Source organism: Moschus berezovskii, chromosome 19, assembly GCF_049115385.1.
Source record: "Moschus berezovskii isolate FMDL1 chromosome 19, NW_MosBer_1.0, whole genome shotgun sequence".
Classification (NCBI taxonomy): Eukaryota; Metazoa; Chordata; class Mammalia; order Artiodactyla; family Moschidae; genus Moschus; species Moschus berezovskii.
The window spans coordinates 15,388,349-15,415,277 of record NC_142478.1 but is presented as its reverse complement, the minus strand read 5'-3'; the positions used below and the strand labels follow the sequence as shown (position 1 = coordinate 15,415,277).

At 43.0% G+C, this 26,929-nt stretch overlaps 1 long non-coding RNA gene across 1 annotated transcript; it reads right to left on the bottom strand.

Annotated features, from left to right (window-relative positions):
- Window positions 1-1,652: 1,652 nt before the first annotated feature.
- LOC148774825 (uncharacterized) lies at window positions 1,653-15,842 on the bottom strand. Its single transcript, XR_016035272.1, has 3 exons — window positions 15,142-15,842; window positions 13,582-13,622; window positions 1,653-2,115 (listed from the first exon to the last, which is right to left on the bottom strand). It is a non-coding gene; the product is annotated as an uncharacterized LOC148774825 (long non-coding RNA).
- Window positions 15,843-26,929: the final 11,087 nt, after the last annotated feature.

Sequence of the window (26,929 nt, the reverse complement as noted above, 5' to 3'; positions counted from 1 at the left end):
ACCTCTAGGAGCAACAATGTTTGCTTATAACCATAATACTATTTGCTAATAACCATAATATTATTATCTTATATAACCATAATACTGTTATTACATGCAAGAAACTTCATATTGATAGGATATTCTCACCTAATGTTCAGTCCATTAAATGCGTTTTTCTTAATAATCTGTCAGGAAAAGATTCACTCTGTCTTCTATCCCCATGGTTAGCAGTTCTCTCTTTAAGACACCTCATATTTTTTGAGACACTTTGAAAAGTCTGATGAAAGCTCTAGGCCCTATCTTCAGAAAAATATCCGTCAAGAAAGACATTTCTATGCACCACCAATGCATACATCTTGGATCTCTCCAGGGTGTCCACGGACTCTTGGTTAAATGCTGTTAAGCTTTTATCTAAATTCTCCTCTTTTGTATGCATACAGTTTAAGACCACAGTACTCAGAAAAGGTTAAAAACAGTTTTTTCTTTACTTTCCAACATTATGTTTTGTGTTCATGAAGCTTCATTTTAAGGAACTGGAAGTTTCAAGGAACAGGGGGCTGGGTAGGTCAAAGATCACATGGTCCCCAAATCTAAGAAAAGAAAACAGAATCACAAATACACCTGAGAGCTGTACTATCACAGAACCTAGTGGGGGACTCCATGGTGAGAAGACCCAGAATATTTCCAAACTTGAGATTCCGCAAGAGCCAGGTGCTCACAAACCCACACTTGCTTTCTTGGTAACTTATTTTTAAAACCATATACCTGTAGCATTCCATCAGGTTTGGCACAATATTTCTGGACCTAATATGTAAGATAGAATTTTCTGGCAGTTACTGACATTGTTAGTTTAATCAACAAAACTGCCCAATTTGGTCACAGTTCTAGGACTAGGAAGTGGAAGCAGGGAGGCGGATACACGCTGGCAATTTAGGGGAATGTTAAATGTCCTTAATTGAAAGGCCAGCTGAAACTGCCAGGGTAATGTTGAACTGTGGGCTTTATTTTGTCAACTGTTAACTTGCAAAGAAAAAAATCAGCAGACCATACACCAGCATATGCGAGCTTCTTGGTATTCTTCTCCACAAACAGACTGAAGAAAATGAGAGCTGTTTCTAGCTTGATGAGAAAAATGTACAAGTTTGGCTAAAAGACGGACATAAAATCCCAACATATCCCTCATACAGTGGTCCAGCACAAATTCTAATCCCCATTTCCCCATAATCTATCAAATGCCTCAAAATCACTTTCTATAAAATTTTTATATTTTAAAATCATATAACTTGCTAATTAATGCTTCTCTTATATGATTTTTGAAAGGAAGGGTGACAAAAATCTAGTGAAAGCCTCTGGCAGGCCTATAGGATTTATAAAAGTCTTATAGAGCTTTGAAAGGCTAAGGATTTACAGGAATAATCAGAGCTAATTGTGCAGGATAAACTTCGTATCTACCTGCTCTGTCACTGTGAAAAAGTGGTTTTTTCTTGAATTTAGGTAAATAATTATTGAACTCATTGATTTTAGCTTAAGATACCCTGCTTTAAAAAGTTTATCAGCATAAAACAGCACAGATAATGAGTATCAGCCAAATGCTATTCCTCTCCCTTGACTTATCCCTGGTGACCAGACCCCATCATATTATGCCAAACCAGACACTCTTCTCCTTTTTAAATCAGTCTTTATTTATTTTTAATCAAATTAAAATTTTTCCTTACTTTTTTAATCAAAATAGTTGAGAAATCAACATGATTAGTCATTAGCAAAATGCAAATTAAAACACAATGACATACTTTCTTACATCTGTTCAGTTCAGTTCAGTCGCTCAGTTGTGTCTGACTCTCTGCGATCCCATGAACCGCAGCACGCCAGGCCTCCCTGTCCATCACCAACTCCTGGAGTTCACTCAAACTCATGTCCATCCAGTTGGTGATGCCATCCAGCCATCTCATTCTCTGTCGTCCCCTTCTCCTCCTGCCCTCAATCGTTCCCAGCATCAGGGTCTTTTCCAGTGAATCACCTCTTCGCATCAGGTGGCCAAAGTATTTCAGCTTCAACATCAGTCCTTCCAATGAACACCCAGGACTGATCTCCTTTAGGACAGACTGGATGGATCTCCTTGCAGTCCAAAAATGGCTATAATCACAGACAGAAAGTAACAAATGTGGGCCAGGATGTAGAGAAACCAGAACCTTCATTCATTGCTGGTGAGAATGTAAAGTCAGCACAGATACTTTGGAAAACACCTTGACAGTTTCTTTAAAAGTTAAACATAAATTTACAGTAGGATCCAGTAATTCCGTACCCAGGTACACAGCTGTGTGTGCTGAGTCGCTTCAGTTGTGTCCAACTCTCTGCAACCCCGTGAACTGCAGCCCACCGGGCTTCTCTGTCCATGGGACTCTCCAGACAAGAACACTGGAGTAGGTTGCCATGCCCTCCTCCAGGGGATCTCCCCAACTCAGGGATCAAACCCACATCTCTTCTGTCTCCTGCATTGGCAGGGGGTTCTTTATAATTAATGTCACCTGGGAAACCCAGGTACTCACTTAAGAGAAATGAAAACATATGTCCACACAAAGATTCGCACATGAATATTCACGACAGTACTATCTATAATAGTGAGAACTGGAAAGAATCCGGACATCCATCAGATGGTGAATGGATATCGAAATTTGTTTTATTTATACAGCGGAGTACTACCCATCAACGAAAAGAACAAAATATGGAATGTGGATGAATCTCAAAAACATTATGCTACATAAAAGAAGGTAGACATATAAGATCACATAGTGTATGATTCCATTTATATGAAATATCCAATAAAGGCAAACCTATAGATAAAGTAAGCTAGTAGTTTTCTGTGTCTGAAGATAGGACAGGACATTAGCTATAAATGGGCATGAAGGATCTTATTGGGTTAATGTAAATGCTCTAATACTAATTTACAGTATTATGATGATGGTTGTATAACTTGATACGTTTACTTGAAATCATTGAACTGGTTGGGTCGGTTTTATAACATGTAAGTTGTACCTCAAGAAAATTATTAAAAGTACACGAAAGCTTCTTTAGACCTTGAGAAAAATTCATAGCTTTAGAATTTTAGCATAGTCTTGGTATTCCCTCTGATTCTAAGAGTATAGATTGTGTGGCCATAGAAGGATGCTTCAGGCATAAGTTTACCCTGACTTCTGGCTTCCATTTCTGTACCTGAGGTACTTGAAAGAGTCTGCTCCATCCTAACAAAAGGTAAAAAGATGAAAAGACTGGAAAGGCAACAGCTGTCTTGGATCTATAAGGGAGGTGATGACCCAGAGCAAACCACTGTTCCCAAGATTGAAGAGAGAGATGAATACAAAGAGTCACAGCTTCCCAGAGCAGAGGCTAACAGGTGACAGCCACCACAGGAACCGGAGCTAGGGCTGGAATCTGAACAGCAACTGACAAACTGCTGAGGCTCAATGTAGCAAAGAGCAGACAAGACTGAGCATGCAGGCAATGCAACACAACAATTTGTCAACAACGTAGACAAGTCTGAGAGCTCAAAATTCTAGAAAGATCCAGGAGTAGGGTAATCCTTACAACACTGTGTGAAATTTACCTCCAGGAACTTGACCAGGTACCCACAGTAAACATCAGAGAACAACTCCCTTGTGCTTCCGGCAGGGGCAGGGGGAAAAGAACCATTTTGAAATACTCCGGAGTTTTCTTTACGCTAGTGGTAAAGAATCCACCTGGGCCAGGAAGATGCCCTGGAGGAGGGCATCACTACCCATTCCAGTATTCTTGCCTGGAGAATTCCCTGGATAGAGGAGACTGGTGGGCTACAGTTCATAGCGCTGCAAAGAGCTGGACAATATTGAGCGACTGTACACACACACACACACACACACCCTCGGGAGAAGATAGTTAACCAGAGCCTAATCTGCAAGGGTATTAGCATGGCCTAACTGAGCTGGGAGAAGGGAAACTGACAACTCCAGTCCACTCTGCCCTTCTATGTGGGAAAAGAGAAATACTCATCCCACTTCAGTCATGCTGTTCCACCCAGGATGGGAGAAAAAAACTTAGAAAAACTTGTGAAGTTCACAGTCCAGAGCCACAGGCTCACCAAAAGGCTGAGACCTAATCATAGGACTACAGAACGCTTCTCTCCCCTCACAACTTACCACCACATTATTAAGGTCCTATTTACAACAGTTCCTTTTACCTGGTACATCATGTGCTTCTATCAAGAAAAAAAAAAAATCACAAAGCATGCTAAAAGGCAAAAACACAATTTGAAGTTTAAGAGCATCAGGACCAGATACAGCAGGATGTTGGAATTATCAGATCAGGAATTTAAAGCAACTATGGTTAATATTCTTAAGGCTCTGATAAAATAGAATAGATGAGCAATATGTGCATATAGGGGCTTCCCTGGAAGCACTGGTGGTAAAGAACCCGCCTGCTAATGAGCAGACATAGGAGACGTGGGTTCGATTCCTGGTTCAGGAAGATCACCTGGAGGGAGTCATGGCAACCCATTCCAGTATTCTTGCCTGGAGAATTCCATGGACAGAGGAGTCTGGCAGACTACAGTCCATAGGGTCGCAAAGAATCAGACACAACTGAACTGACTTAGTGTGTGCATGTGTGTGCGTGCACACACACACACGAACATAGATGGAAATCTTAAGAAAGAAGCGAAAAGAAGTGCTAGAGATCAAAAGCAGTATCATATAAATAAGGAATGCCTTTGTTGGACTTAACAGTGAACTGCTCACAGCTTGAGGAAAAAGACTCTGGACTTGGGGCTACCTCAGTATAAACCTACAAAATTGAAAGACAAGGAGAACAAAGGCAGAAAATACAGAACACACCATGAGACAAATATAAACGATGTAATGAGAACACCAGAAGAAGAAAGAAATCCAAAAAGTATGTAAAGCAATAATGACTGAGAATTTTCACAAATTAATGTCAGACACCAAACCACAGATCCAGGAAGTTCAGGGGACATCAAGAAGGATAAATGTAAAACAAACAAAAGAAACGAAGAAGAGCCCTGTACCTAGATATACAATTTTCAAAGTACAGAAAGTAAAAGATATAGAAAAAAATTCTGAAAGAAGCCACAGGGGAAAACCTTACCTACAGAGAAACAAGATTAGAATTATATTCAAATTCTCCTGAGAAACCATGGAAGCTATTAGAGAGTAGAGTGAAATGTTTAATGTTGCTGAGAGAAAAAAACCCACTAACTTAGAATTTTGTGCCCTGTGAAATTATCCTTGAAAAGTGAAGGAGAAAGAAATGCTTTCTCAGACAAACAAAAGCTGAGGGAATTTGTTGCCAGTAAGCCTGTCTTGCAAGTGATGTTAAAAGTTCTTTACAGAGAAGGAAATAACATGGGTCAGAAATTGGATCTGCACAAAAAGGAAGAGCATTGAAGAAGGAATAGGTGAATGAAACTTAGTTTTCTTAGTAATTGAGCTAACAGATAACAGTTTGTTCAAAAATAATGTAACAATGTATTCAATAATATATGCTTATGTATATGTCTAATGTATATATGTGTACGTATGTATGCTTCTATAACTGAGATGAATGACAGAAATGATACCGTAAAAGGAGGAAATAGGAATATTTTATTATTATAAGATATGCTACAGTGTAAATGTATGTGCTAGTGCTAAGTTGCTCAGTTGTGTCTGACTCTTTGTGACTCTATGGATGGTAGCCCGCCAGGCTCCTCTATCCATGCGGATTCTCCAGGCAAGAATATTGGAGTGGGTTGCCATGTCCTTCTCCAGGTGTAAATGTATAGTTGTAAAAATACGTTGAAAACTCTAGGGAAGCGACTAAAAAAGCTTTTAAAAAAGCTGAAAGGAGAGAGATAGAATCATATAAAATGCTCAATTAAAGCAACAGAAGGCAGAAAAAGTGGAAGACATAAATAGGAATAAGGGTAACAAACTAAACAGTAACAAATATGGCAGAGGTTAATCCAGCTGTACCAACAGTCATTTTGAACATCAATGGTTTAAATACACTAGTTAAAAGACAGCGGAGAAGGCAATGGCAAGCCACTCCAGTACTCTTGCCTAGAAAATCCCATGGATGGAGGAGCCTGGTGGGCTGCAGTCCATGGGGTCACTCAGTCGGACACGACTGAGCGACCTCACTTTCACTTTTCACTTTCACACATTGGAGAAGGAAATGGCAACCCACTCCAGTGTTCTTGCCTGGAGAATCCCAGGGACGGGGGAGCCTGGTGGGCTGCCGTCTATGGGGTCGCACAGAGTCGGTCTCGACTGAAGCGACGCAGCAGCAGCAGCAGCAGTTAAAAGACAGAGGTCAGTGGAGCTGAATACAGGATCCTATCATATGTTATCTACAAGAAACCCACTTTAAATATAAAGACTCAAATAAATTAATGGTAAATAAATGGAAAAAATATACTATGTTAATACCAATTTTTAAAAAAGCAGGAATGGCTATATTTCACACAGAACAGACTTCAGAGCAAGGAAATTTATCAGAGATAAAGAAGGGCATTTAATAATAATGATGATGATATAATAATAATGATTAATAATAAGAATAATGATAAGGGGGTTAACTCTGCAAGAAGACATAATAATCCTTAACACATATGTTCCAAACAGCAGAGTATCAAACTATATGAGGTGACAACTGATAAAACTTTAAGGAGAAATAGATGAGCCCACTGTCATGTTTGGAAATTTCAACATCTTTCTATCAGAAGTGGATGGATCTAGAAGACAAACAGTGAGTGAGGACATAGTTGAACTCAACCACATATCAACTGGATATAATCAGCATCTATTAAATAACTTCATCCAACAACAGGAAATACATTCTTCTCAAGCTCACATGGAACATTCACCAAGATAGGCCACAGTCTGGCTCATAAAATACACCTCAATACATTTAAAAGAATAGCATTCATAGAATGTCTGCTCTCAGACCACAGCGGAATTAAATTAGAAATCAATAACAAAGATTACTGGAAAATCCCCAAATACATGGAGATTACACAATACACTTCTAAATAACACATGGATCATAGAAGAAATCTCAAGAGAAATTTAAAAAATATTTTGAACTAAATGAAAATACAACTTAAAATTTGTGTAATGCAGTAAAAGCAGTGCTTAGACAGAAATTTATAGCATTCCATTGATTTATCTGAAAAATCTAAAATCAATTTACTTTCCGTCTTAGGAAACTAGAAGAGAAAGAGCACATTAAACCCACAGTAAGCAATAGAAAAGAAATAGGTGGTAGAGGAGAAATCAATGAAATTGAAAATAGGAAATCAAGAGAGAAAATCAAGGAAACAGAAAGCTGGTTCTTTGAAAAAAATAGACAGGCTAACTAGAAAAAAGTAGAGAAAGGACATAAATTACTAGCAGAAATAAATCAAAGAAGAAAATCACTACAGAGCTCACAGACATTAAAAGGACACTAAAGGAATACTATGAAAAATTCCATGCTGACAAATTTGATAACCAAGATGAAATGGACCAATTCCTTGAAGATACAGACTGTCAATACTCAATAAGAAAAAATAGACAATCTGAATAGGCTTATATCTATTGAAGAAATTGAATCAATAACCTTCCCAGGCAGAAAGCAATAGGCCCAGATGGGTTCACTGGCGAATTTTATCAAACATTTAAGGAAGAACTTATACCAAATCTCTACAATTTCTTTCAGATGTTAAAAGGTGAAGGAAATCTTCCTAATTCATTCTATGAGGTCAGCATTACCCTAATACCAAAGCCAGACAAAGAGATTACAGGAGATATAGAGATAAATACATTTCATGAACACATATTCATAAATCCTCTGCTAAATATTAGCAAATAAAAGAATTATATACCATATCTAAGAGGAATTTATTCCAGGCATACAAGGCTAATTCAACATTCAGAAATCAATGTATCCATCACATCAACAGGCTAGATAAAAAATCACATGATCATATCAATACATTCAGAAAAAGCTTTTGACAAAATTCAATACCCATTCATGATAAAAAGTCTTAGTAAACTAGGAAAAGATGGGAACTTCCTCAACTTAATAAAAAAAATCTACAAAAAACCTATAGATAACATCATATTTAATGACAGAAGCTCAAAGCTTTCCCACTAAGATCAGGTAAGGCAAGGATTCTCCTCTTACCACTCTTTTCAACACAATACTGAGAGTACTAGCTAATGCATTAAGACAAGAAAGGGAAATAAAAGGTACAGAGATTGAGGAGGAAAGAATGAAACTCTCTTCGTTCACATATGAGTCAATTTCCTATGCAGACAATCTAAAAAAATTGACCAAACAGAAAAGAAAGTCCTGGGTTAATATACACAACTTGATTGCTGTCCTATATACTAGCAATGAACAAGTAGAAACTGAAATTAGATTCAGTGCAATCCCAGTCAAAACCACAAGTTATTTTGTGGATATCAACAAAGTGATTCTAAAGTTTACATAGGGATGGATAAATAGAGCACAGAAGACTTTTAGGACAGTGAAAAAACTCTGTGTAATACTGTAATGGGGCTTCCCTGGTGGCTCAGAGGTTAAAGCGTCTGCCTCCAATGCGGAAGACCCGGGTTCGATCCCTGGGTCGGGAAGATCCCCTGGAGAAGGAAACGGTAACCCACTCCAGTATTCTTGCCTGGAGAATCCCATGGATGGAGAAGCCTGGTAGGCTACAGTCCACGGGGTCGTAAAGAGTCGGACACGACTGAGCGACGGAACGGAACGGAATACTGTAATGATGGGTGCATGCCTTTATATATTTGTCCAAACCCATAGAATGTACTGGCTTTCCTGGTCGCTCAGTGATTAAAGAATCCACCTGCCAATGCAGGAGACATGGGTTCAATCCCTGGATTGGGAAGACCCCCCCGCCCCCGCAGAGAAGGAAATGGCAACCCACTCCAGTATCCACCTGGAGGATTCCATGGACAGAGGAGCCTGGTGGGGTCACATGGGGTCACAAAAGAGTCAGACACAACTTAGTGACTACACACTAACAGAATGTACACCACCAACAGTGAACTGTAGTGGAAACTGTGGACTTTAGGTGAGTATGATGTTATCGACACATTGTAGGTGTACCAGTTGCAACAATGGTTACTACGCTGGTAGGGGAATGCCGATGATGGGAAAGCTATGCCTGTGCTGGGGCAGGGAGAATATTGGAACTTGGTATCTTTCAGTTTTGTTGTGAACTTAAAATTGCTCTAAAAAATGAAAATCTTAAGAAAAGAGGAACACTTAAAAAAGGTTAATTTTTCTTTCTCATAGGGGAGAGGGGACATAAAGAATTATTTTGTAGCTAAATTAAAATTTAAGAAAATTAATACTGAAACACAGGCCCGATTTTAGACTTACTTCAGGAGAACCTTATAGAGAAAGCCAAAGGACATGTAAAACTGAATTACTCTGATAACATTTTTAAGCTGTAAATTCAAATAATTTCAATGTCTTCTTGGTTGTTGCCAATAAGATTTTCTTTTAAAAATAATGTTAAAGTGGTTAAAAAAAATAAAAACATTTTTACCCACTCACCCTGGGAGATCCAGAACGTTTACTATGTAAGTTAACTTTTAGTCACAGTTTTGTCTTACTTCTTACTTTTCTGTTGATCAGATTCTAAAGGGAAGTAAGTGATATGTGTACAATTTGCTGCTGCTGCTAAGTCGCTTCAGTCATGTCCGACTCTGTGTGACCCCATAGACAGCAGCCCACCAGGCTACGTCTGCTGCTATAGCCTAACTGGGAATGTAAGAAATTTTATTCTAACACTGGGTTTGATCCTGGTTTTCATCTTCATTTGCATGCAGGACTGTTACCGCATATTACCAGTTCGTTTAAAAATTCATTTGTCATCAAGCATGGAGTGGTAAGTCCAACATTTCTCAGTGATTATTTACATGCAGAGCTTAAATGACTGCATACTGCTTTGTTGTTATTAATTAGAAAACAAACAAACTGGAGGGGAATGAAGTTGTTAATACATTCATTCACGCAGCATTTATTTTTGAGTGCTTATTATACATTTAGCTTTCTTCTAGGTGATGGAGATATAAGATTACCAACATTAGTTGTGAGATGATGATTCCCTGCTTCTTTCACAGTCATAATTTTTCCTCTTTCCCGTGTGTGACAATAACTATACATACTACATTGATGGTTAAAAACAAAAGCAGCTCTTCTCTGATTGAAAACTTTCAAATAATACAGAGAAACAGAGACAAAGTAAGAGTTACCTGAAACCCTTCCTCTCCTCGCAGGGATGAACCACCATTAATATTTTAGTGATCTTCCTTAGAAATCTCTTTCTATACTCACGTGTATGTAAAGATGCTCACAGGGGCCTCCCTGGTGGCTCAGTGGTAAGGAGAAGAGCAGTCAATGCAGGAGACATGGGTTCGAGCCTTGATTTGGGAAGACCCCACACGCTGCAGAGCAACGAAGGTCCAGTGCCTCAACTACTGACCCTGTGCTCTAGAACCCAGGCGCTGCAACCACTGAAGCCCTCATGCCTCGAGCTGGTGCTTCTCAACAAGAGAGAGCAGGGCAATGAGAAGCCTTGGCACCACGACTAGAGAGGAGACCCTGCTCACCACAGCTAGAGCAAAGCCCATGCAGCAATGAAGGCCCAGCACAGCCAAAAGAATTAAAAAGTGTTTTAAAGATGTACACAGTCATGCACATAGAATACATCGATGGGATCCACTGTCCTCTGTAATCTGCTTTAATCATTTAAGGTTTTCATGGACCTCCTTCAGTGTTAACATAATCATTATTTTAATAGATACATAATATTCTATTGACTGGCTGTATCATTTTAAAAATATGCCATCCTGCTGGGCATTCAGGCTTTTCAAATTTGTAACTTACAAATTATGTGGGAATCAGTAAATTTGAATGCAAATTTTTTATAATTGTGAAATCATCATCTCAGAGTACTTTCCTACAGGCAGAATTCTTGGATCAGAAGGGATACTTATTTTAAATTCTGATATATGGCCAAATTGCCTATCAGAACATTGGTTTTATGAAACAGCCGCCCACAAGAGTGCCTGTTTTCCTATATTTTCTCTAATGCTGGCTTTAAAAATAATTTTAATATTTTCTAGTTTGATAAAAATAGTTCAGTCTTCTTTTGATTTTCATTTCTTTATCATTGAGGTTGAGCATCTTCTGTTTAATAGTTATTCATACTCTTTTCGTGAATTATAGTCAGTTCTCATTATTCAAGGTAGTTATCTCATTTAAAGTCTCCACTAACATGACTCAGGGAATACGGAACTATTGCTCCTAAGAGAAATATAGGGTCTGTTTCCTGTGAGCCTCTGGTCATACTATTTTCATCAACTGATCAATATGTAAGTTTGTTTTCCATGTGTTTCTGTTTAACAGCACCTTATTGAACATGTATTGTTGGTTCATCAACATTGATCCTACAGCATTATAACTTGTGCCTAAACGAAGCTTATCTAACAATCCTAGTTTCTCGGTAAGGCCCATCAGCCTTCTCGCACTTAGGAACACTAAGCAGCACATCAGCCCTGCACCTGGGGGCTGTTTAGAACAGTGAGATCATTAACAAAAGACACAAAAAGGCAGAAGGTGTGGCACTAGATAGGCTGCAGAAAGGCCACTTGTCCACAGGACCAGACCTGAAACAAGAAGGCAGAGTGTGCTCTTGTCGGGCCTCCACCAAGAACATGCATGCCAAGTGACTCAAACTGCTTGCCACTTTGGGCATGTCCTTGAATGATCTCAAAAGCACTGTGAGTATTGATTTTAAATGGAATCCATGAACCATGAGGATCGATCGTACTCACTTCCTTTGACCACCTTTCTATTGGGGTGCTTAGCTTTTTCTTAACTACTTTGTATAAGCTATTTGCATATAAGGATAGTTATATTTGCATATAAGGATATCTATTTGCATATAAGGATAGCTGTCCAATTTTATAAGTATTTTCTCCAATTCTGTCTTTTCATTTTAGTGTTAGTACTTTACTATGGTGGCTTCTGACAGCAGTATCAAAGTGCCTTTTGAATGGGGAGGACAACACTGGAAAGAGAATGTGATTAAGCTTCTATTGTTGTGAAACTGGTTGATGTGTGTTCCCATCTTTTCTTCATAGGCACACCAGATTCTGTCTGGGGATTTTCCTCCAGCACCTCCTCCTCCAGGTTATGAAAGACCATGTAAGTCTGATCCAAAACTACCACTTTACATCCACATTTTGCTTTTAATTATGATCTTTATTGGATATTTTCATACATTCCAGAGTGTGAAGCCATTTAAGGCCTTTGGCATTTCTGCCTCCTTCCTCCCATCACACACTTTACTACTTCATTGCACACACCTCTCCTTGGAGAAGGGAATGGCAACCCACTCCAGTGTTCTTGCCTGGAGAATCCCGTGGACGGAGGAGCCTGGCAGGGTACAGTCCATGGGGTAGCAAAGAGTCAGACACAACTGAGTGACTCTCACACATTCACATACCTCTCCCAACGTAAATGGAAGGATGGGAGAATGCAGACATAAAAAGAGAATTCCCACAGAGGCACTTGACAGTGGCAGCTCTGAAAAAGACTACCTGTGAGAAGGTTGTGATAGTGGCGGAAGTTGGGGATGGGGTAGGTGGGTAGTGTGTGTGTGAAGTAGGTAGTGTGTATGGAACGATTGATTAAAACATGGTTTAGGAATGTCAGTACAGTTCATCTATTCATATTGTAATAGACTTTACCATGAGTACTTAATCCACTAGCAGTCTATCTCTTTATGCTAGATGCGAGAATTAAAAGGCCAGCACCGAAGAACATGATGAGGTACACTCTTCTAAGGAGAGAGCTCCTGAAACATGTAAGAATCTTTTTGCTTGTCACCCAACAGTGGTTCCTTGGGAGTGTCAACAATTCTGCACAGTGTATCCTCGAGGGTGGACGTGTGTGTATGTTTAGAGTCGGTGCGAAGGTAATCCAACATTTACAATCACGTGACACATAGAAACAACTCTGGAAAAGGACTGTTTTGATAAGCAATCTTCCCAAAAGTATCATGAACATTTCTCGTGTAGGTCTCTTATTTTGGAAACAAGCCTCAAAGAGGCTTAGAGGGACTGGAACTTCTCTCGTACCGTCTAAATGCTCATCAGTGATGGCAGGGATCTGTTGGATTTCACCTCATGCGAAGAAGGCAGTAAGTTCTCAGACTGTCCTTCCCTTTTGGGGACCCATCCTGGGTGCCCAGTATCGGATTCACTATCCTCACGTGGCTATTCTGCCACCTGCTATCCACTGGCTCTGTTCCCCATGACACGGCCCTCTAGAGCCCAGGCTTTCTTTTGTCTGCTCAGACTTTCTCCAAACCAGTAATTTTAAGCAGGAGGTGACAGTGGGATTCTTCCTCTATCTTAAGAGTTCTGGCAGAGACTTCTAAAGAATAAAAACTCGTTTCTACAAGCACCCTACTGACTTTACTTCATTTGATATACAAGTTACAGGGACTTCCCTGGTGGTCCAGTGTTCTCAATGTACAGGGCACAGGTTCCATACCTGGTTGGGGAACTAAGATCCAACATGCCTCACAGTGCAGCCTGAAAAAAAAAAAAAAAGATTTAAAAAAAGTTACAATGACTTTTGCTATCTTATTACTTTTGCTTATTAAGATTCTCTTTAAATTGACTTTTAAAAATGTGGCCTCACCCTAAGTAATTATATTTACCAGCACCATCGGTTTGGTATGCTAGTTATGTGCATTAGAAAAAAAAACAACTCTGACCATTAAAATAAAAAATGTTATTCAAGTACCACCTAACATGATCACAAGAGCTACCAGTACAGACAGGATAGATAGATATCACTTAGGAAAATGCTAGTCTATGGGCACCAACTAGCTTATCTGATACATTGAGCTAACGAGACATGATTGTAAAGCCCACTTTGATTCCCAGGTAACTAGAATGGTGGTATTCCAGAAATGGCGTATTTGTCTTCATTTTTTTTTTTGCCTTAGGACTTAGTAACTTTCCTAGCTCAGGAGGGCAGGGCTGTGGTAAGCTGTGGAAAGCATTATTCTGGGGCATTTGAAGCTGGGCAGTTCACTGAATGTTATATTATGCAGATAGCCAGGGACCTCCCTTTACTGTAGGGTTGGTGCAGGCTTCTAGGAAGGGTAGCTGATTTCCTGAAAGTGTATTTACTGCTAGCTGGCCTCCCGGGAGTTGCCTGGGAGAATCATTAACTATTGTTAAATAAATAAGTCCCTCTCGCTGCACAGAGTTGTACTCGTGCCAAGCCATTCCACTGCCAGGGTCCGCAGCTGTTCGGGGGAACAGTTGTCTGTCTCTTCGAGGGGCTTCCTCGCCCTCCCTCCCCTAAAGTGAATGTTCTATATTCACAGTAACCTCTTTTAAGTCAACAATTCCCGACAAATTAATGACATTACATCCTGCTCTTGTTTTTATGGTACAACAAGAAGCTGAAAGTACAACACACAGACACACCCCACACAATCAACACGGGCTCCTTGTTTGGGAAAACTTGGGCCTAAAATTCCGAATAAAAGAAATCACGATTTTTAATTTATAGGATAAAGCAAAATCAATTTTCATATTATATTCTACATCAGTAGCAAGTAAGGACTGAATGAAAATTTCAACCATCATTAACGATATTTTCACTTTAAAAAGTATTTGCTTGGTGTCTAATGCCTTTGGTAACCATCTTCTAAATATTTATATTTCTGGGTTCTATCTTCAAGAAGTTCATGATGTAACACTGGAAAGTAGAGAAATCCACACCCAGGGCTATCTGTACTAAAAGGATGGTAGGGAAGACGGGAAAGAATCTTACTGCTAAAGGATGATTCAAGGGCAGCAGCAGCAGCAGTGAACCGGTGCGGTTATTGATTCCAGGAAATCAATGGTTCGGTTATTGATTCTAAGAGTTCTTGCCCCCCTTTCCTCTCCGGCTTATTGATCTGGCCTTCCTGACACAGACACGGTATATTAAATAGGCAAATTAAAGGAGATGGAAGAAAATGCAGGAATAATCCCAGTTTCTGCACGTTATCGATGTCTTGGCAATTTAATTCCCAACTGCGCAAAAACTAACCTTAGCGGATGGGCGAGTGCTGACAACCAGGCCATTTTTTTTTTCTTCCCCAGTTTCGTGAACCAAGTGATTCTACAAGCAAGAGTAGTTCATCTGGAGGCTCAGAAGCTGATCAAGTCGTTTATATTCGGAAAGGACCATTCTCGATATTCGTTTAGCTGAGTTGGAAAGCGAAGCCACAAAGTTGGCGGCTCCGAGCCTGCTTAATTAACGACTTGGAGATATGAATGGGCCCGGGAAGACACGGACCTAGGCAGGTTGGTTTTCTTGGGCACTTTCCGGACTTCAAAAGCCTTCATCCCTCAATTTGTTTTTTCTCTCAAATTGGAAAAGGGGACCAAAGTTATCGTTATACTGATCATTAAACTTTCCTGTAAAGACTTGGAAGCAGGCTTCTCTGCAGGAACTACAGAAATGGTGTTGTGGCCCCGACAGCTGTCGGCTCTAGCGTCCAAGGAGCCATTGCCGTCCATCTGGGCGCCCCAGGCGGGGAAGGGCGCAAGGGCGTGAGAAAGGCTCTTTTGTATTCAGAGCAATCGTCGCCTGAGCCGCAGCCTCGCACTAACAGCCTCGCACAAGTAGCTTCCTTCCCCGCGAGGCGCCGCGGGGAAGCAAGTTGGTGGGAGGGGGTGGCTGGCGGCGCGAAGGGGGCGGGATCTGGGGGCGGAGCGAATCGCGGCCTTTCTCGTCCCTCCAGAGCGGCCCCGCGACCCACAAGCCCCGCCCACGCCCCAGCCCCAGCCCCAGCCCCGCCCCACCGCGGTCTTCCTCTCGGAGTTCCGCCTCTCTCGCCTCTCCTCCTCTCCAGGTCCGCCTCCTCCCTCCACGATCCTCCTCCTCCTCCTCCTCCGTGCCGCGGTCCGCCGCCTCCTCCTCTCCTCCTCCTCCAGTTCTACGACCCTCCTCCGCTGCGTTCCCAGCGCCCCCTCCGGCCCCACCCCGACTGGACGTGCCAGGCCCTCTCCCCGCCGCGCACTCGCACCACCCCGCCGCCCCGGCCTGCGCCGCTGCCGAGCGCGCTGCAGGGAGGTCGCCCCTGCGGAGACCCTGTGCGGGGAGGGCGTCGCCGCTGTCCTGGGAGCAAGGGCCCCGCGAGTGCTGGCGCACCGAGGGGGAGGCCGAATCTCGTGTGGTTACGGAAGTAGCGGCCCCTGCCCCTCTTCCTCCGCACCCCCCGCCCTGCTCTCTGCCTGCTGCCGGCTTTACTCCCGTTTAGCAAACAGACCTTCTCCACATGGGTTCTGTTAAATAGAAAAGGTAATTAAAAGTCGCACCACCACCTCCACCTCGTCCCTCCCCCGACCCTTCCCAAACCTCCTAGTGGTTATTTTTGTTCTTTAGCCCAGGTTAGGCTAAGTGCTATCCCCGAAAGCCTTCTGGTCTGATTCCCAGGATCCCTACGTATGGTTTCCATTAAGGGCGCCAAACTGCTTTAAAACTGCTGCCTTGGAGCCACTCAGAAACCTCCAGGATTTTTGCCCTGGCCAGCTTCATGGAGAAGCTCTTGAGCAGAGGGAGGTAAAGGCCGCTGTTGAATGTCGACTTAAAGAATGCTGCTGCTAAGTCGCTTCAGTCGTGTCCGACTTTGTGCGTGCGACCCCATAGACAGCAGCCCACCAGGCTCCTCTGTCCCTGGGATTCTCCAGGCAAGAATACTGGAGTGGGTTGCCACTTCCTTCTCCAGACTTAAAGAATATTCACAATCTAAAAATTGAGTGTTATATTTTATTTGGTGGGCAATTTAAAGACTTAAAGCCCAGGAGACAGCATGTCAAGTGACACTGAGATAATTGCTCAGAAGAGGCAAGGGGAGGAGCCAGGTTATACGAAGTTTTACAGCAAAGGGCAGTAGTCTATCAAATGATTATTGTTAATTAAAGAAAACCAGATATCCCAAGTTAAGGAATTTAGTGCCTTTCTATGTATGGGAAGATGCATGAGTCTGTTGTTACTGTTCAGTTGCAAAGTCATGTCCAACTCTGAGACCCGGTGGACTGCAGCATGCCAGGCTAACCTGTCTGTCACTGTCTTCCAGAGTTTGTTCCCATTCATGTCCATTGAGTTGATGATGCCATCCAACCATCTCATCCTCTGACACTCCTCCTCCTGCCCTCAGTCTTTCGCAGCATCAGGGTCCTTTCCAGTGAGTCAGCTCTTCACATCTTTGGCCAAAGAATCGGAGCTTCAGCTTCAGGATCAGTCCTTCCAATGAATATTCAGTGTTGATTTCCTTTAGGATTGCTTAGTTTGATCTCCTTGCAGTCCAAGGGCCTCTCGGTTTTTTTCCAGTGTGCATGAGTGCTAAGTCTCTTCAGCCGTGTCTGACTCTCTGCGACCCTTTGGACTGTAGCCCACCAGGTTTCCTCTGTCCATGGGGATTCTCAGGGCAAGAATATTGGAGTGGGTTGCCATGCCCTCCTTCAGGGGATCTTCCTGACCCAGGGATCCAACCTGCATCTCTTATATCTTTGCATTGACCGGCAGTTTTTTACCACTAGCCTCCAGCACCACAATTCAAAAGCATCAGTTCTTCAGTGCTTAGCTTTCTTTATGGTACATCTCTCACAACTGTACAGGACTACTAGAAAAACCATAACTTTGACTATATGGACCTTTGTCAGCAAAGTGATGTCTCTGTCTTTTAATATGCTGTCTAGGTTTGTCATAGCTTTTCTTGCAAGGAGCAAGTGTCTTTTCATTTCCTGGCTGCAGTATCCGTCCGAAGTAATTTTGGAGTCCAGGAAAATAAAATCTGCCACGGTTTCCACTTTTTCTCCCTCTGTTTGCCATGAAGTGATGGGACTGAATGCCATGATCTTAGTTTTGGGCTCCCTGAAATCATTCCTTTCATATGCATCTCAGCGATGGGGGGCCAGTATCTTGTGTTTTTTTTTTTACATCCTGAGCATCCTTCGGAGTGGCTGCAGCCTAATGGCTGCCAGGTCTCCTTCCCAAGTGCCCTCAGGGCTTACGTTGGAGGGCTGTGACCCCTGATGACTGTTCAGTTCAGTGCAGTCGCTCAGTTGTGACCGACTCTTTGCGACCCCGTGAATCACAGCACACCAGGCCTCCCTGTCTATCACCAACTCCCAGAGTTCACTCAAACTCATGTCCATCGAGTCGGTGATGCCATCCAGCCATCTCATTCTCTGTCGTCCCCTTCTCCTCCCACCCCCAATCTTTCCCAGCATCAGAGTCTTTTCCAGTGAGTCAACTCTTCACATGAGGTGGCCAAAGTATTGGAGTTTCAGCTTTAGCATCAGTCCTTCCAATGAACACCCAGGATTGATCTCCTTTAGAATGGACTAGTTGGATCTCCTTGCAGTCCCAAGGGACTCTCAAGAGTCTTCTCCAGCACCACAGTTCAAAAGCATCAATTCTTCGGCGATCAGCTTTCTTCACAGTCCAACTCACATCCATACATGACCACTGGAAAAACCATAGCCTTGACTAGACGGACCTTGGTTGGCAAAGCAATGTCTCTGCTGATATGGCAGGAAATACTCCATTTCTCATGAAGGTCTAATTGCCTAATGCTCCTGGTCTTATGCTTCAATTAATGTTTTACTACTCCAAGGAAATAAAATTCTCTATGTCAATAGGTATTATTTGTTCTTTCAGTATTTGTGGATTTTTTTTTTGCTGTACGCGGGCATAACTTATTAGAATAACACTCTTTAAATTAAAAAACCCGATGTGAACAGATTTAGAGATGATTTTGGAGACTAACCTGGCCACAGAAATTCAGTTTAACCAGCAACATTTATATGGTTGGGTCTACACCGTCTCCTTTGCTGGGCCCCATTCCTCTACCAACCCCCAACAAAGACAAAAAAAAAATGTTGGCTTCTGGAAAAATAGTCCCTTACTTGGGGTTGGGGTTTGTGGTCTAAGAAAAAAGGGAGCTGATAGGTTTGTAGAATCACTGTGTTGTAATTGAAAAGTTCCCTAGAATTCATCACAAGTCTATCAGTTTATTGAGGAGACTCCCAAAGTGTAGGGCTTAGGGACAATCCACATGGCTCATGAGTGAAGGACTAACTCAGAACTGCGGCCTAATGTGGGGAAAGACTTGGACGTCAAGTGCTTTATCATGGATAGAAAAAGGACTGATCAAATTCAGCTCAATCGTAACACGTTCTCCTTGTTTCTCTCTCTCCTGCCTTTTGCCCTGCAGCTAACTCCCTGTCCTGCTCTGGGTCTTGCATGTTTGGGGAGTTCCAGCCCTCTCTTCCATCCCATAACCTAGGCTTCACTCCTTTCTTTCTCTTTTTCCTTCCTTCCTAACCCCTCAGCCCACCCGAGCCCCATCCATGAGATTTTTATTTGGATTTTTAAAATGAAACCAGGTGCTACATAAAACAAAAGCAAAGTAATAACAAGGAAAGACTATCCAACGCCTAAGGAATGTGCTGAGTTTTATGACTCAGGCTGTCCTGGCAAAGAGCTCCGACTTACCCGGAGAGGTGGGTGGCACAGAGCAAGGACCATACATGGCAGCCTCAGGCTCCCCAGATAGGCATGGTCAAGGCTGCCCGTGACTCACCGCCCCAAACCAGAGATCTTGTTCTTTGTGAAACAAGACTTCCTGAGACTAGAGCCAAAGGATCATCACATTTTCCCGAAGAGGCCAGTTCAGGCTGACATAGCAGGGGCCACCCTGAGGTTTGGAGGGGAAGGGAGCCTGGGAAGAAGGCCATCCCTGGGAAAGAAACCAGCTCGATGGACTTGGGCTAGGGTTTTGGTGCCTTGAAGTGATGAGTAAACTGCAAAGTGACAGGAAGCGCAGCAAGAATTGTTCTGGAGACAATGGCTTGGGAACTCCAGGTGGCAGGAGTGTCTTGGAGGAGGGGAGGGTGGCAATGGTGCTTGGAACCCACAGTGGCGGGGGCACGGGCTGGGGGGGGAGTTCCCCTTGACAAGTGGTGTGAGGTGTGGAGTGCAGGAAAAGTGGATCAGAGGCTGGCAGGGTTTCTGGGGGGTGCCCTGGCTCGTGTGATCAGGAGGAGCAGATAAGAGCAGCAGTGGTGGCCTTTACATAAACACCCCAGACACTCAGGCATACATCTTGGAATTCTGAGAATTCTTCTCCAGTGAGCACAGTAATGGGCTGAGCTGTACATTTTTTCTGCTACTAAGGGGCAGGCGGAGAGAGCTGAGAGAGCTAGGGTGCCCGACTCTTCTGGCAGAGTTGGGGGAAGGGGCCTGAACTTGGGGGACAAGGGTCTGTTGGCGTTCTCATCATTACACAGGCCCTGGGTCCAAAGGAGACCCATAGAGCTTCCTCTGGTGTCGGCCACCCCATTGAAGGCTGTCATTTTCTGCATGGGGGTGCACCTTGACTGGCATAAATGAGAGCCCACGCAGAAGCCTCATGGAGGGCAGCCTGATTTTTCCCTTTTCTTCTTTTTTTTCCCTTCTCCTTGCCGGTGGAATACCATGTCAAAAAGCTACAGTGACTATTCCATAATGGGCAGGAAAAGCTCTGCTTAACTTTTTCATTAAAATCTGCTTACCTGGAAAAATAAAGTCTTTTAAGGACCATGACTACATAAATATTTATAGCGTGAACAGGCGTCACTCTAGCTTCCGAGGGAGAATGGGCTTATTCAGTTTTATTTATGATGTGACACTCCGGTGAATGACATCCGTCATCTGGGTCGGCCCTACACTCCCTTCCACTGAAGCATGTTTATGGAGTGATTATGCCTGCAAATATTTGCTATATTTAGTCCCTCTCCTCCCCAACCGCCTCTTAGCCTTTTTTTTAACACCCCAAATGAGCAAAAAGTCAAGCTTATGGTCTTGGGAAGATTTGAACCCTAATGACAAGGTGCAGGGGCTGGAACAAGCGGTGCAGAAGCATTTGACGAGTTGGGAGGCAATTAGAGTGAGAAGGATGAGTTATTACAGCATCACCCCCACACAAAGGTGCTTTGTGGGGCCTGCGGCCAGCAGGTGAGGGCCCTCGGTGGGGCGTGATGGGTTTTGACAGGTGATAGCCATAGCCCTGAGTGATGAATGCAGATAGATCCCGGTTGAACTTTCCTTCCCAGGCAACTTTCTCAGGACAAGACCCCGCAAGACCTCAGATCCGTCACCGTACACCCTGAGGGCTCTGGGGGCAGGGGTTGGTGGGAACTCTGTGACCTCAGCTGGGTCAAGGTTGCTGGGGTAACCCGAGTGGGCCACACCTGGTGTCTGGCTGGGGGCACTGGAACTGCCCTCCATCAGCTGTGGAGAAGGGAGGGCCCCCTCTGGCTTCTAGCTTAACAGCTGCACATGCCCGCTCTTGGCATTTCAGGCTGGACCTAGGCTTACTTTAAGGCCCAGTGCCTGCCTCCGGTCAGCTTGGCCACCTATTGTTTATCCTGGGAAGGGCTGGGTCTTGGCAACGGGGCCTGAAGTGGTGCCCGCATTTTATTTTTAGAGATGGGAAAATGCTTGCTTTTTGGCAGCCACTCTTTTTCTGGCGCACATCAGGATGGCGTCAAAAAGTTCAAGCGAGAGATTCCAAGCCCTAGATTCATGGTGTGTGTATCATAGGCAGTAGGACCACGGGCCTCTCAACAGAAGCCTCTGCAGAGCCTGAGATCTCTCATCAGCAAGCCTCTTGAACAAAGTGGGTCCCACTGGCTTCATCCTGGCATCACAAGGCCTTTAGTCCTCCACCCTCAGCCTGGTCTTCTAACGAGCCCCTCTTCAGAGCCTCAGCTGGCCTGAAATGTTGAGTTCTTACCTCTCGTCCACTCCTTCCCTACCAATTCAAAGTCTAGTCCAACTTGGCAGACAGAGGAAGAAAAAGCAACCAGTCTGCTAAACCTGACATTCACCACCCCTTCTCAGAGCTACTGTCATTGCCATCATGGTGACTGGTGCGAGGCAACCAGCTTCCACAGCAAGAAGAGCATTACCACCCCCAGGAAGGGCATTTTCAGATTTTATTAGAATTATTATTTGTTCCAGCATGGTCCGTCTTAGAACATATTTTTATAGGTCCTGTGATTACAGCTACTGATAGTTTCAGTTCAGTTCAGTTCAGTTCAGTCGCTCAGTTGTGTCCAACTCTCAGCGACCCCATGAATCACAGCACGCCAGGCCTCCCTGTCCATCACCAACTCCCGGAGTTCACTCAAACTCATGTCCACAGAGTCAGTGATGCCATCCAGCCATCTCATTCTCGGTCGTCCCCTTCTCCTCCCGCCCCCAACCTTTCCCAGCATCAGAGTCTTTTCCAGTGAGTCAACTCATCGCATGAGGTGGCCAAAGTATTGCAGTTTCAGCTTTAGCATCAGTCCCTCCAATGAACACCCAGGATTGATCTCCTTTAGTTTACCTGAAAGCATTTTGTAAACTGTAATGACATGTTATACAAAGGTTAAAAGGAATGGATATAAAAGTAAAGAATTGCATTTCCGATTTTTCTTTATCCCCAACCTTTTAACAAATTACTTTTTAATTACAAAAGTAAAAAATGAATATACTCTCCTTTGCCCCCTTGATTACCTTTTGGATTCATTTTTCTTCTTACTGGAGTACACCCTCTGGTAGGTTTTCCTCTCTCCACCAGAGAGTACCTGTGGATGATAAATTTTCCTGAGGGCTTTTGTGTCTGAGACTTCATTTCCATCTCTCTCTAGTATTAAAAATTTGGCTTATTATGAAACTCTAAGTTCATATTTATTTTTCTCGAGCATATTGAAGCTATTTGCCCTATTTTTTTTTTTGAAACTTCTATGATTGATCTGACTCATTCTTTTGTAGACTCTTTTAGGACTGTCATTGTCACCTCGATCTTCTGGAGTTTTATTATGATATCTCTGTGTGTTAATTTAGTTTTTAAGCTTATCCTTCTCACTACTATAGGCTCTTTCAATCTGAGGGCTCAAGCCTTTAGTTCTAGGATGTGGGGTGCTGAGGAATAAGCCAGAAAGGTTATATTGACCTATATAATAGAGTTCTGGGGAGAGAAAAGGGGTCATGTGGCCTGAACATTGGGGGAACTCTAAGGGGTTCTAAAGAGATGGAGAAGAGTAAGGTTTGGAAGAATTCATTGCCAGTGAGGTGAGGAAAATGTCCTCAGAGGATCTTTAAGATCTTTGGATATACATCAAGAATGTACTCCCTTCTTTGGTATTTTATGAAGAAGCTGAAGCTTGAATTGTTGTTATATCTTTTTCTATGAAACTATTTTTCTGTAATTTGGTGCTGAAACTGAACCACAAAACTCTCTTGAGTTACTATGAGTTATAGAAACAATTATTTTTATAAAATTTTAAGCAAATATCTTTGTTTCATTCTGTGTCTCTCTCCTCACTGACCTTCTCCCTCTTCTTTTATATAATGAGGAAACAAAATTAGATGCTTCAAAGGCGTGCGTTTCTCTGTAACTCGCTCTCTTTTGCTCCTTCATCTATCTACCTAAATATTCTTTCTTATGAATAATGGCTTATAAGAAGCATAGGCACATAGTTTGTTCACTCATTTCTGTAATCTAACTTGTCACCAAGTGAGCTGTCCTGAGTAGATCGTAAATTTGGATAAAGAGGACAGCACAGTGACCAAGCTTATAGCAGGTCAGGACCCTTGGCTTAAGATCTGGTGTATGAAGCTCTGCCAACCCCCACCCCACCCACACCATAGAAGCTTACTATTCTAGCCTGAGGAATTCATTCCATAAATTCTCTTGGGCCACCCATTGGAGCTGAAAGGCTCAACCCAAAAGAGCATCTTTGAGCAAACAAAAGCAGAAGATGCAAACAAAATTAAGTTATTCTTCCATAAACATAATCATTGGGTCGGTTTTTATCAGGTGCGTGTCTTACCTATTGGAAAGCACAAAAGATGGTTATTAAACATTTTGAAATATGAAGAATATAGGTGTTAGCATTAAAGGTCCAAATTCTCCTGGGAGGTTTGGATTGTGTGGGGGCTCTTTCTTCCACTTTTAATACACACACTAACGTGTTTGCTGTGAAGAGACAATAAGCATATGCAGCCTGTAAACTGAATTACTCACCCTCCTGACTGAACCGTGACTGGGGCCTGAGTGGACTTCCCTGGTAGCTCAGCTGGTGAAGAATCCACCGGGAATGCAGGAGACCCTGGTTCAATTCCTGGGTCGGGAAGATCTCCTGGAGAAGGGATAGGCTACCCCATCCCAGCATTCATGGGCTTCCCTGGTGGCTCAGTGGTAAAGCATCCTCCCACAATGTGGGAGATCTGGGTTTGATCCCTGGGTTGGGAAGATCCCTTGGAGGAGGGCATGGCAAGCCACTCCAGTATTCTTGCCTGGAGAATCCCCATAGACAGAGGAGCCTGGCAGGCAACAGTCCATGGGGTCGCAAAGAGTCGGACACGATTGAGCAACTCAGCACACAGCATGCGGGGCTTGAGTAGCCCCAACTACCATGCAGCCCCAGTGCCCAGACAGATTCGGACCTCCTTGTTGATAGATGCTAGTGGCACTCTCACCAGCATTTGAAACTTGCCTAAGGAAGTGGAGATGCAGCATATCCTGTGAATACCATTTTGCTGTGTCATCCTTTTCAGGTCACTCCATACACAGTGACTGAACTTTGGAGGTACATGCCTGATGGTCTTGGGTTGAACTCTCAAGTGGTAGAATCAGCTCTGCTGACCTCTGCTCTTCTAGACTGAGGAATTGTTCTTCGGAGATTCTCTAGGACCACCTCGTGATTTGATGTGTGACATAGGGGAGAGAGATTTGGGAAAGGTGCCAACGTAGCACTGATTATCAACAGCAGGACCTCAGAGCAAGTGAAGGCACAAGATGTGAGCAAAATTAAGGTCAGAGTCTTCTATTTTTAACAAGCGATCTGTGCTGATCTTTTATTTTTTGCCATGAGGCCCTGTGGGATCTTAGTTCCCTGATCAGGGATCGAACTGGCATCCCTTGCATTGGAAGCTCAGAGTCTTAGCCACTAGACCACTAGGGAAGTCCCTCAGAGTCTTCTGAGAATGTAGGGCAAATAGTGAAAAGCATTCATGTGGATCCTCAAGGGAATCGGGTGTTTCTTCAAGCTGCCACCAGCATTTCTTCTTTTCTGGAGTGCAAGATTTCCTCCACTTTGTGTGTAACCACTGTTCTGTCTCCAGGGAGGGGCGTGTTTTCCAAATTATAGATCTCTCCTGCCTTCCTACAAAATAAAAAAAGGTGACAGTGTGAGGTTTTTAAAACTGTGCTTTACTGAAAAAGAACCATGCATTTGCTTTAAATTTTCAGGATACTATATTTTCAATTTTTGGTTCCTCTATAATTGTGTCTTCTCTCTAAATTTCCTACACTTTCTTTCATCTTCCCACCAACGTTTATGTTAAACAATGAATGCTCTATACTTTTGTAGGTAAAGATGCTTCTGGAATTTGGTCCCCATGAAGAGAATCCAATTTTATTTGTCATTATTTTTTAATAACTTAAAAGATATTTATTTATTTGGCTGCACCAGGTCTTACTTGCAGCATGTAGAATCTTTAGATGCAAACTCTTAGCTGCAGTGTGTGGGATCTAGTTCCCTGACCAGGGATTGAACCCAGGCCCCCTGCACTGAGAGCTCAAGTCTTAGCCACTGAACCAACAAGGAACTCCTGAGAATCTAATTTTAAAGGGAGAAATTCTGAAATAATCACTACCCCTTGTCTGGAAAATGTAAGTTTTCATAGAACAGCGTTTGTAAAAGCAGGCCTACCTCCAGAGAAACATGTGACAAGTATCTGGCAGATGCCATCACTGTAACGTATTCCCCTTAAAAACCCTTCCATTTTTGCTTGCTCTGATTTCCTGCTTTAATGGAAGAGCCCACCATGGTGACACATACACTCTTGTTTGTCAAAGTGTGAGGCCCTGCCAGATGGTCGTCTTCAGAAGAAACGCTTTCAATATGATAATGTTTATATTTGTGTTTCTGGCATGAATTAATAATTTTCTCATGATATTTAATAAGAAACAGATTATTTCATTTCCAACTCATAGAACCCTGTACCTTTCTTTCCATTATGTCTGATGAGAGTTATTTTCTTCCTGTTGGCACGCTGGCAGCGGGTACAAGCAGGATCGCTGAGTTGTAGTTCTTTTCCTCAACTGGAGTGTGTACAGCCCAGAAGGGCTGGAGATCCACTGCTCCATATGCCTCAGAGAGCGACAGTCAGGGTAGCGTGAGACCAGGCCTCCAGCGTAAACAATCTTTTGAGTTTCAAGATTAGACCCCCATGGTCTAGTATTCTGGATGTTGGTAACTGAGTCTGTCCTCTCTGGCCATATCCATCACGTTTTCTTTTGTTTTATTAAAGTTTAAGTCCCTTGGACTGCAAGGAGATCAAACCCGTCAGTCCTAAAGGAAATCAACCCTGAATATTCATTGGAAGGACTGATGCTGAAGCTGAAGCTCCAATACTTTGGCCACCTGATGCAAAGCGCTGACTCACTGGAAAAGACCCTGATCCTGGGAAAGACTGAAGGTGGGAGGAGAAGGGGATGACAGAGGATGAGATGGTTGGATGGTATCACCGACTCAATGGACATGAGTTTGAGCCAACTCCAGGAGATGGTGAAGAACAGGGAAACCTGGAGTGCTGCAGTCCGTGGGGTCGAAAAGAGTCGGACAGGACTGAGGGACTGAACACAATAAAATTTATTTTATTTATTCATTTTTAATTGGAGGATAATTGTTTTACAGTGTTGTATTGGTTTGTTGTGGAGAAGGCAATGGCAACCCACTCCAGTACTCTTGCCTGGAGAATCCCAGGGATGGGGGAGCCTGGTGGGCTG